At 39.3% G+C, this 12,512-nt stretch overlaps 1 protein-coding gene across 2 annotated transcripts in view; it reads right to left on the bottom strand.

Annotated features, from left to right (window-relative positions):
- The window catches only part of pak6.S (p21 protein (Cdc42/Rac)-activated kinase 6 S homeolog), an 82,445-nt gene extending 73,751 nt beyond the window's left edge, over positions 1-8,694 (bottom strand). Inside the window, exons 1-2 of one of the 2 annotated variants that reach the window (XM_041575393.1) lie at positions 8,419-8,694; positions 7,701-7,840 (exon numbers count right to left, since the gene is read on the bottom strand). The gene's annotated coding sequence lies outside the window, so the exon portion shown is untranslated. The remainder of the gene's footprint in view (positions 1-7,700; positions 7,841-8,418) is intronic. The other variant, XM_041575394.1, reaches the window with a different exon arrangement.
- Between the last annotated feature and the right edge of the window lie 3,818 nt (positions 8,695-12,512).

Genomic DNA, 12,512 nt, shown 5'->3' with positions numbered 1-12,512 from the left:
AATGGGGTAAAATTCAAGCTTTGTGACGATTTTCAGAAATTTGATAAAAACCGTTATGTTCAGCATTGCTTTGCAGTTTGGCAGTTTGCAGTAGAAACACTTATTTACCCATATTGGATTCGTCAGAATGTGTACTTTCTGAAAATATATGGTTTTCTGGGGTCTCTGTACTGTTAGGGGGATCTAATGTCGCATATTACACACACCAGGTGCTTATATTGCAGCAGCCAGCGCGTCAGCTGTGAAAATGTCTATACATATTGTCATTTGGGGGTCTCTGTGCGCCACATACTTTGGTATATCTATGCATATTGGGCATCAAAGTGTTCAGTAGACCCCTGGCGCTCATATTTAGGATGTTTTATGCTGATAAGCTACGAAATGTGGGGCATATAATGGGGTAAAATTCAAGCTTTGTGACGATTTTCAGAAATTTCATAAAAACCGTTATGTTCAGCATTGCTTTGCAGTTTGGCAGTTTGCAGTAGAAACACTTATTTACCCATATTGGATTCGTCAAAATGTGTACTTTCTGAAAATATATGGTTTTCTGGGGTCTCTGTGCTGTTAGGTGGTCTAATGTCGCATAATACACACCGGGTGGTTATATTGCAGCAGCCAGCGCGTCAGCCGTGAAAATGTCTATACATATTGTCATTTGGGGGTCTCTGTGCGCCACATAGTTTGGTATATCTATGCATATTGGGCATCAAAGTGTTCAGTAGACCCCATGCGCTCATATTTAGGATGTTTTATGCTGATAAGTTACGAAATGTGGGGCATATAATGGGGTAAAATTCAAGCTTTGTGACGATGTTCAGAAATTTGATAAAAACCGTTACGTTCAGCATTGCTTTGCAGTTTGACAGTTTGCAGTAGGAACACATATTTACCCATATTGGATTCGTCAAAATGTGTACTTTCTGAAAATATATGGTTTTCTGGGGTCTCTGTACTGTTAGGGGGGTCTAATGTCGCATATTACACACACCAGGTGCTTGTATTGCAGCAGCCAGCGCGCATCAGCCGTGAAAATGTATACACTATTGTCATTTGGGGGTCTCTGTGCGCCACATAGTTTGGTATATCTATGCATATTGGGCATCAAAGTGTTTAGTAGACCCCTGGCGTTCATATTCAGGATGTTTTATGCTGATAAGTTACGAAATGTGGGGCATATAATGGGGTAAAATTCAAGCTTTGTGACGATTTTCAGAAATTTGATAAAAACCGTTACGTTCAGCATTGCTTTGCAGTTTGACAGTTTGCAGTAGGAACACATATTTACCCATATTGGATTCGTCAGAATGTGTACTTTGCGAAAATATATGGTTTTCTGGGGTCTCTGTACTGTTAGGGGGGTCTAATGTCGCATATTACACACACCGGGTGCTTATATTGCAGCAGCCAGCGCGCGTCAGCCGTGAAAATGTATACACTATTGTCATTTGGGGGTCTCTGTGCGCCACATAGTTTGGTATATCTATGCATATTGGGCATCAAAGTGTTTAGTAGACCCCTGGCGTTCATATTCAGGATGTTTTATGCTGATAAGTTACGAAATGTGGGGCATATAATGGGGTAAAATTCAAGCTTTGTGACGATTTTCAGAAATTTGATAAAAACCGTTATGTTCAGCATTGCTTTGCAGTTTGGCAGTTTGCAGTAGAAACACTTATTTACCCATATTGGATTCGTCAGAATGTGTACTTTCTGAAAATATATGGTTTTCTGGGGTCTCTGTACTGTTAGGTGGTCTAATGTCGCATAATACACACACCGGGTGGTTATATTGCAGCAGCCAGCGCGTCAGCCGTGAAAATGTCTATACATATTGTCATTTGGGGGTCTCTGTGCGCCACATAGTTTGGTATATCTATGCATTTTGGGCATCAAACTGTTTAGTAGACCCCTATGTTTATATTTAGGATGCTTTATGCTGGTAATGATACATGGACAATACGATGCTGGAAAGTTGAAGCTTTGAGGCAATTTTCAGAATATTTTACCAAAACCGCCAAATTTGGCAAAGCCTTGCGACTCAGTAGTTTGGGGCAGAAAGGCATGGGTACCCATTTTAGATTCTGTATAATGTGTACTTTCCAAAAATATATGGGTTTGGGGGGTAAACATATATTTCTGTGTTTTTACCCCACAAAAATGCAGTCAATGTGTTGATTTTTCATTAGCTGAAGTTACCCACAGGACTATTTGTATGCGCTAACTTCATTTTGGGGCCTCTAACTGCCATATACTTTGGTAAACCTATGCACAGTGGGCACCAAACTGTTTGGAGGACCCCTGGCAATCATATTTAGGGTGTTTTTTTTTGGTGCGTAACGATACATGGGTGATATGGTGCTGAGAAGTTGAAGCTTTGAGGCAATTTTCAGATATTTCACCAAAACCGACAATTGTGGGAAAGCCTTGCGACTCAGTAGTTTGGAACAGAAAGGCATGGGTACCCATTTTAGATTCTGTAGAATGTGTACTTTCCAAAAATATATGGGTTTTGGGGGGTAAACATATATTTCTGTGTTTTTACCCCACAAAAATGCAGTCAATGTGTTGATTTTTCATTAGATGAAGTTACCCACAGGACTATTTGTATGCGCTAACTTCATTTTGAGGCCTCTAAATGCCAGATACTTTGGTAAACCTATGAACAATGGCCACCAAACTGTTTGGAGGAACCCTGGCAATCATATTTAGGGTGCTTTTTCTTGGTGCGTAACGATACATGGGTGATATGGGGCTGAGAAGTTGAAGCTTTGAGGCAATTTTCAGATATTTCACCAAAACCGACAATTGTGGGAAAGCCTTGCGACTCAGTAGTTTGGAGCAGAAAGGCATGGGTACCCATTTTAGATTCAGTAGAATGTGTACTTTCCAAAAATATATGGGTTTGGGGGGTAAACATATATTTCTGTGTTTTTACCCCACAAAAATGCAGTCAATGTGTTGATTTTTCATTAGATGAAGTTAACCACGGGACTGTTTGTATGCACTAACTTCATTTTGGGGCCTCTAAATGCCAGACACTTTGGTAAACTTATGAACAATGGCCACCAAAATGTTCAGAGGAACCCTGGCAATCATATTTAGGGTGTTTTTTTTTGGTGCGTAACGATACATGGGTGATATGGTGCTGAGAAGTTGAAGCTTTGAGGCAATTTTCAGATATTTCACCAAAACCGACAATTGTGGGAAAGCCTTGCGACTCAGTAGTTTGGAGCAGAAAGGCATGGGTATCCATTTTAGATTCTGTAGAATGTGTACTTTCCAAAAATATATGGGTTTGGGGGGTAAACATATATTTCTGTGTTTTTACCCCACAAAAATGCAGTCAATGTGTTGATTTTTCATTAGATGAAGTTACCCACAGGACTATTTGTATGCGCTAACTTCATTTTGAGGCCTCTAACTGCCAGATACTTTGGTAAACCTATGAACAATGGCCACCAAACTGTTTGGAGGAACCCTGGCAATCATATTTAGGGTGTTTTTTCTTGGTGCGTAACGATACATGGGTGATATGGTGCTGAGAAGTTGAAGCTTTGAGGCAATTTTCAGATATTTCACCAAAACCGACAATTGTGGGAAAGCCTTGCGACTCAGTAGTTTGGAGCAGAAAGGCATGGGTACCCATTTTAGATTCGGTAGAATGTGTACTTTCCAAAAATATATGGGTTTTGGGGGGGTAAACATATATTTCTGTGTTTTTACCCCACAAAATGCAGTCAATGTGTTGATTTTTCATTAGCTGAAGTTACCCACGGGACTGTTTGTATGCGCTAACTTCATTTTGGGGCCTCTAAATGCCAGATACTTTGGTAAACTTATGAACAATGGCCACCAAAATGTTCAGAGGAACCCTGGCAATCATATTTAGGGTGCTTTTTCTTAGTACGTAATGATACATGGGTGATATGGTGCTGGGAAGTTGAAGCTTTGAGGCAATTTTCAGATATTTCACCAAAACCGACAATTTTGGGAAAGCCTTGCGACTCAGTAGTTTGGAGCAGAAAGGCATGGGTACCCATTTTAGATTCTGTAGAATGTGTTCTTTCCAAAAATATATGGGTTTGGGGGGTAAACATATATTTCTGTGTTTTTACCCCACAAAAATGCAGTCAATGTGTTGATTTCTCATTATATGAAGTTACCCACAGGACTATTTGTATGCGCTAACTTCATTTTGAGGCCTCTAACTGCCAGATACTTTGGTAAACCTATGAACAATGGCTACCAAACTGTTTGGAGGAACCCTGGCAATCATATTTAGGGTGTTTTTTCTTGGTGCGTAACGATACATGGGTGATATGGTGCTGAGAAGTTGAAGCTTTGAGGCAATTTTCAGATATTTCACCAAAACCGACAATTGTGGGAAGGCCTTGCGACTCAGTAGTTTGGAGCAGAAAGGCATGGGTACCCATTTTAGATTCGGTAGAATGTGTACTTTCCAAAAATATATGTTTTTTGGGGGGTAAACATATATTTCTGTGTTTTTACCCCACAAAAATGCAGTCAATGTGTTGATTTTTCATTAGCTGAAGTTACTCACGGGACTGTTTGTATGCGCTAACTTCATTTTGGGGCCTCTAAATGCCAGATACTTTGGTAAACTTATGAACAATGGCCACCAAAATGTTCAGAGGAACCCTGGCAATCATATTTAGGGTGCTTTTTCTTAGTACGTAATGATACATGGGTGATATGGTGCTGGGAAGTTGAAGCTTTGAGGCAATTTTCAGATATTTCACCAAAACCGACAATTGTGGGAAAGCCTTGCGACTCAGTAGTTTGGAGCAGAAAGGCATGGGTACCCATTTTAGATTCGGTAGAATGTGTACTTTCCAAAAATATATGGGTTTTGGGGGGGTAAACATATATTTCTGTGTTTTTACCCCACAAAAATGCAGTCAATGTGTTGATTTTTCATTAGCTGAAGTTACCCACGGGACTGTTTGTATGCGCTAACTTCATTTTGGGGCCTCTAAATGCCAGATACTTTGGTAAACTTATGAACAATGGCCACCAAAATGTTCAGAGGAACCCTGGCAATCATATTTAGGGTGCTTTTTCTTAGTACGTAATGATACATGGGTGATATGGTGCTGGGAAGTTGAAGCTTTGAGGCAATTTTCAGATATTTCACCAAAACCGACAATTTTGGGAAAGCCTTGCGACTCAGTAGTTTGGAGCAGAAAGGCATGGGTACCCATTTTAGATTCTGTAGAATGTGTTCTTTCCAAAAATATATGGGTTTGGGGGGTAAACATATATTTCTGTGTTTTTACCCCACAAAAATGCAGTCAATGTGTTGATTTCTCATTATATGAAGTTACCCACAGGACTATTTGTATGCGCTAACTTCATTTTGAGGCCTCTAACTGCCAGATACTTTGGTAAACCTATGAACAATGGCTACCAAACTGTTTGGAGGAACCCTGGCAATCATATTTAGGGTGTTTTTTCTTGGTGCGTAACGATACATGGGTGATATGGTGCTGAGAAGTTGAAGCTTTGAGGCAATTTTCAGATATTTCACCAAAACCGACAATTGTGGGAAGGCCTTGCGACTCAGTAGTTTGGAGCAGAAAGGCATGGGTACCCATTTTAGATTCGGTAGAATGTGTACTTTCCAAAAATATATGGGTTTTGGGGGGTAAACATATATTTCTGTGTTTTTACCCCACAAAAATGCAGTCAATGTGTTGATTTTTCATTAGCTGAAGTTACTCACGGGACTGTTTGTATGCGCTAACTTCATTTTGGGGCCTCTAAATGCCAGATACTTTGGTAAACTTATGAACAATGGCCACCAAAATGTTCAGAGGAACCCTGGCAATCATATTTAGGGTGCTTTTTCTTAGTACGTAATGATACATGGGTGATATGGTGCTGGGAAGTTGAAGCTTTGAGGCAATTTTCAGATATTTCACCAAAACCGACAATTTTGGGAAAGGCCTTGCGACTCAGTAGTTTGGAGCAGAAAGGCATGGGTACCCATTTTAGATTCTGTAGAATGTGTTCTTTCCAAAAATATATGGGTTTGGGGGGTAAACATATATTTCTGTGTTTTTACCCCACAAAAAATGCAGTCAATGTTTTGATTTCTCAGTAGCTGAAGTAAAGTCCTGAACAATTTGGATGCGCTAACTTCATATTTGTGTCTCTAAATGCCAGATACTTTGGTAAACCTATGCATAATGGGTATCAAACTGTTCAGTGGACCCCTGGCAATCATATTTCAGGTGCTTTTTCTTGGTACGTAATATAGTTTGGGATATGCGGAGCAGCAAAATAAAACCTTTGAAATGATTTTTCAAAATTTTGAATTTTATTTTGAAAAACCACTATGTTCAGACAAGCTTTTCTGTTTGGTAGTTGGGAGTAGAGAGACATAGTTACCCATTTTGTAATCGGCAGAATGTGTACTTTTCAAAAATGTATGGTTTTCTGGGGTAAACCTATGGTTTCAGGATTTTTTGCCTTGGAATCTAAAGCATGCCGTTTTCTGCCTTAGTGCTTTCAAAATTCAGTAATATACTGCCGGGAGTTTTTGCTGTACAGAAATCCTAAATCTCCCTAAAACTATACATATCTGGTATTGGCACGTTCGAGAGACATAAGGCTTTCCAAATAAGTTGGATTTTCATCTGTAAAATGAAATATTTTTCTGGTATAAATTGATATACGATGAAAAATGGTAATTTTTCATTTTTTTTTGTTATTTAGCACTATAAATTTTTTTGCACAGGTGGAAATACATGAAAACTCAGGCAGATTTAGAAAGCTCAGTTTCTACCGAAAAAAACAATGTATAATTTTCCTAGGTAAACTATAGGTTTCCCCTCAGAAAATGCCCCTAAAGTGAGAGAGCACAAAATGCTTAAAAACGGCTGGCATTTCGCGTAACCAAAATGTGAAATTCTGCTGGCACTTAAAGGGTTAAATCTCCTTATTGCAATAAACTTACAAACACGAGAGAGGCCATTACCATGTCCTAAAATCTGATATATTTTTCTAAGTAGAAGGATGCATTCCATAATACATTTCATTTGTCTTCCTCGACCTACAAGCGAAAGATTATATTCCCTTAATGCTGTTATTCTCATTGTTTAGGCTTTGATAAAGTAATAGGAAAATTATTATTATTATTTATCAAAGTCTGAATTTATCTCAATATTTTCTGCAACAAACTCCGATCAAATCAGCTCGGGTTTTTTTACGCTTATTTATTATTACATTTTCACTAAAATTTGCTTTGGGGGAAAAAATATGATTTTCACAATTTTTCTGATTTTTTCATCCAATTTTCACCAGAAAACTTCGGGGTATTGCACGAAACCCAGCGCACATCAAAAAATCATTGGGACTTCTCCCGTTGACTTATTTGCAACCTCAACAGGTCAGAGATGCCGGATTTCCAGATTCAGACTTTTCCATCCTCAGTGTTTAATAAATTCCTCAAAATTCGTGATTTTTCAAAAGTCCAATTTTATTTAAAAAAAAAATCACAAATGTTTTGTGATTTTTGCATTCGAAGTTTAGTAAATAACCCCCTTTAGAGTCGCACATCCTGGAGTCTGTATCCAAACCGAAAACTCCCAAAAGCCTAAGACTTTATTATCCCTGTTCTGGTTATTTATAACCTCATCAACAGTCATTATTGTGCAAAAGATATTATCCAGTACCTGTGCCTTGGAAGCTTGCCTTTCGCTTATGGTAAGTTCCAGTATAGTGTCACCTTTCTTCGATACCAATAAAAGTGTAGGGCAGAGGGCAGAGGTGCTTTCCTCAATCAGAGCCGGAACACCTGCTGGGCTTCTTATTTCTGGACAAGGAGCGAAAAGAAAAAGGATAAAAATAGAATCCAATGATTGTTACAATAGAAGATCTCTCCTTTTAATGTCTGCCCATCCAACCTGTTCTTTTTTGGCATCGTCTGACTCAAACGTTGCCTGGGAATTTTACTACGGCCTCTAGTTGCCATGGGGAAGCAGCTGATGTCATTGGCATGAATGAGACCCTGTGAAATTCACAACTTGGGCAGAAATAGAAGCACTTAGGGTTTGCTTAACCCCTTACAGGCCGGGAGTGGTTTATGTCAAACGCCGACCATAGCCAAGCATTTTAAATCTTATTTACAAGGGGTAAATAAGGCTTCGGATGCTGGATCTATATGTCATTTGCATCAGCATTCAGTGGGTTAACAGGAACAGCATTAAAAATGCACATGGATGCTAGCTAATACTAATATTTGATTATCCGCAGCACTAGAGACTAAGGAACAGATGGAGCTGCCTTGGAATACCAAGTAAAAGTTCATTCTCATGCACAATATGCTGACATAACAAATATTTATTGTATGAAGCCTCATGCTGATGTCTTGAGAGCACTGTCCTTACTTACCCTTGCCTGGTCTCCCTTCAGATGTCAACCTAGAAATCATTTTTGATCGGTAGCATATTCACCTTTGCTTGACTGCACTCAAAGGAGGAGATTCGTTGGTCTCAGGGTGCTGTGCCCAAGATCTACATTTAGCCTTAGATGCTATAAAGATGCTTGGTAGTACTGCCAGTATGTTGGTCAGAATGGCTGCAGAATGCTGGATAGCCTTGCTCCTAGTATTATAAACCGGCTTATGAATATGAATGTACAACACATCTCTTCATTATTTAGAAAGACGAAGAGCTGAGATGGGCTGGGGGAGGGGGCTGGAGATAGGGATGGGAACAAGGGGAATGGGCAGGAGGTAGGGAAAAAAAAACAAGAGGAATCAGTGGAGGATGTGGAAGTGGAAGTGAAAGGAAAGGCAAACAGGTTAATGAGTAAGTGGGGTTAGTGAGCAAAGGCTGAGCACCCATGCAGGGTCACATGGCGTTCTGTTACCCAGTTACGGACATGCTCAGGAGACTCAGTTCAGTATAAATATATTTTTTAAAGGTTTTATTTTATTGAGGTTTTCATAACATAACAATAGGTTACAGCGAAAGTAGGAGAAGTGGTGTATATTGAATATCCATGTCATATATCGTGAATTAGGGATGCACCGAATCCAGGATTCAGCCTTTTCTGCCCGGCCAAACCGAATCCTTATTTGCATATGCAGGGGGAAATCACGAGACTTTATGCCATAAAACAAGGAAGTAAAAAATGTTTTCCCCTTCCCACCCCTAATTTGCATATGCAAATTAGGATTCGGTTCGGTATTCGACCAAATCTTTTGCGAAGGATTCGGGGGTTCAGCCGAATCCAAAATAGTGAATATTGCAAGCATATAAATAAAACATATTCAGAACTGCTCTAGTGTCCCAGATTAATCTGTCTATACAGGGTACTGATGGTCAATGATGGCTTACTGGTGGTTAGCTCAGTATAATTAAAGAACAAATTAAACGAGGGCAGTTAGTGAGGAAAGAATAGTAGCAAAACTGAAGGTAAGGGCAGATGGCAAGATAAGCAAATACAGGTATGGGAGCTGTTAGCCAGAATGCTCAGGACCTGGGGTTTTCAGGATAACAGCTCTTTCCATAATTTGGATCTTCATATTTTAAGTCTACTAGAAAATCATGTAAACATTAAATAAACCCAATAGACTGGGTTTCTTTCCAAAAAGGATTAATTATATCTTAGTTCGGATCAAGTACAAGGTACTGTTTTATTGTTACAGAGAATATATATTTTATTAAAAATTTGGATTATTTGGATAGAATGGGAACTATGGGAGACAGCTTTTCCATAATTCAGAGTTTTCTGGATAACAGGTTTCAAGATAACAAAATCCCCTGCATGTATAACATGCTGGACCAGAAAATTGCAGTTTTGCAGCCCTTGCAATTGGACTACAGATCCCAAAACCCCACCGACAGCTGTCCAACACTGCACTCACAGAAGAGATATTCATCATTTGCAGTTTTGCCCAACAGAGTCATTAAAACGCCTCCTCAGTTCCGAATCCCGCGTGGGATATGATGCTAATTATGGGAATTTGTAGCAGTTCCTTACCCTTCTCTGAAGGGTTAAGGCTGGATTTGTCCAGATGATGCTTAGAAGCATTTTAGAGTTGTTTCCATGGTAACCTTCTTTGCTGCATTTAATCTCAAAGTAAGAGGTTGGAGGAGAAGATGCTACTGAGCTCTAACTGTGGCAGTGACTAAGTGTCTGCATTGTTTCCCACCCCTGACAAGTGCCTTTCTCCACCTATTGTATTATATATAATAGCGCACAATCTCCAGAACCTAAAATAGTCCATTAAATGGAACACTGTAAGTAGAGAAGCACAATAGAGGCCCACTGGCTGCTGGGGGCCCCAGATGCATAGGGTTGCCTAACTGATATGCAATTAAAATGAAGTGTGTGCTGCGCAAAACAAATACTCTTGGGGCCTAAAAAGGATTTTGCTGCAAGGGTCGGTCCTTTCTAATGACCATGAGGCACATACCAAGGATTTGGTAAAATAATATCGGTACAAAATTCTGTCTTTATTAAAGGGAAAAAAAAAATAATATTATATATATTATATATATATATATATATATATATATATATATATATATATATATATATATATATATGTTGATGCATTCACTGCAGCTGGTTTTCCTTCAATCCAAACAGCTTCATATTCCCACCTCCAACTTATGCCCCAGGGCATTTGTTTTGCACAGTAAACATTAAATATACCCAGCTATGATAGCTCACGTCTGGCCCCCGAGCTGGGTTATGTTTATACACTTACACAGCATCTAAGCACTATGGGGAACTGTGAAAAACAAACTAGTCAGCAATGTACCGGACCATAATAATTATCATTTTGCTGCAAAATGGATATTCCTATGATTCTTTGGTCTGTTTAAACACAGTGATGGAGACCAGTACAAGCCCAGTCAGGTATTATAATTTCACCTTAAGCAAAATGGTATTTACTCCTCAGCATTTGTAAACCCAAGTTTACGCAGTGCTTGCCATCTAATCTTTGTTCTATTTGACTATTCTAGCACTCAGTGTGAAGATGACATCATTGGTGTAATAATATACACATACATCATAAAATAGATAGATAGATAGATAGATAGATAGATAGATAGATAGATAGATAGATAGATAGATATACACACACACGTATAGTAGTGCTATAGAAATAAAAATATTTATGCATAAACAGTACTTTACATTAATTCTTCATCATCACTATCAGTCCCTGACCCAGTGGAGCTTACAGACTAATATCCCCCTTCACACACACACAATGGTAAGTTTTATAAAGAGCCAGTTAACCTGCCTGTATGTTTTTGAACAGTGGGTGGAAATTGAAATATCAGTAGAAAACCCATGGCCCCTTACAAACAAATGACCTTAGGGAAATGAAAATGCCTGACATGTTATGTTTTGCAAGCAGTGGCATAAGATTTTATTTTATTAATGAATGCTTGATGGAAGGGGAGGGGACTTTAATGAAATTCTGTCCGATCAAACCACAACACAAGTTTTAAGCCCCTCCATATGCATGGCACATACTGGAAACCATGAAAAACATAAAACTACCATGAAAACGGATAGAAGAATAACCAAAATGGCAAAGAGTCAGCCAATGATCAGCTCCAGGAAGATCAAAGAAGGTGTAAAGTTTCCTGTGATACTGTTACAATTAGAAGACGCCTATGTGAAGACAAGCTATCGACAAGAAGCCCCCGCAAAGTCCCATTGTTAATAAAACAAAGTGCTGAAGAGCTTACATTTTGCCAAAAAACTCATTGACTGGCCTAAAGAGAAACAATGCAACATTATGTGGAATGATGAAAGCAAGATTTTTGTTTTTTGGGTCTAGAGGCCGTCAAACACTGAATTCAAGCCACAGTACAGAGTGAAGACAGTGAAACATGGTGGCAAAAGCATCATGATATGGAGATGTTCCTCATACTATGGTGTTGGGTCTATTTATGAAGAAACAAGAGGCTGTCACACGGAGCGAATTAAACCGTGGTCCTAACCCTGGTGTGTTTATTGCGTCAAACGACGCAATAAACACACCAGGGGTAGGACCCCGGTTTATTTCGCTCCGTGTGCCAGCCTCTTGTTTCTTCACATGGGAGTGCCGTCTCCCTTGGGCTTTGGGCACCAGCGGCATTTGTTGAAGGGCCTGAGTGTGTGTGTGTTTTCTCTGCACTGTTGAGTCTATTTATCACATACCAGGGATCATGGTTGAGTTTTAATACATGAAAATACTTGAAGAGCTCATGTTGCCTTATTCCGAAGAGGAAATGCCCTTGAAATGGGGGTTCAAGAAGACAACGACCCCAAACACACCAGTAAACCAGCAACGTCTTGGTTCCAGACCAACAAGATTGATGTTATGGAGTGACCCAATCCCTGGACCTTAATCTGAGGCAAAACCAAGAAATGCAGAATTGTGGAATGTAACAGGTGCCAGAAATTGGTGGACTCCATGTAACAAAGATATGCAGCAGTTCTCAGAAACACTGATTATACAACTAAATATTAGT

Source organism: Xenopus laevis, chromosome 8S (genome assembly GCF_017654675.1).
Source record: "Xenopus laevis strain J_2021 chromosome 8S, Xenopus_laevis_v10.1, whole genome shotgun sequence".
NCBI lineage: Eukaryota > Metazoa > Chordata > Amphibia > Anura > Pipidae > Xenopus > Xenopus laevis.
The sequence above is the reverse complement of the archived record's forward strand: the minus strand, read 5'-3'. Positions and strand labels throughout refer to the sequence as shown.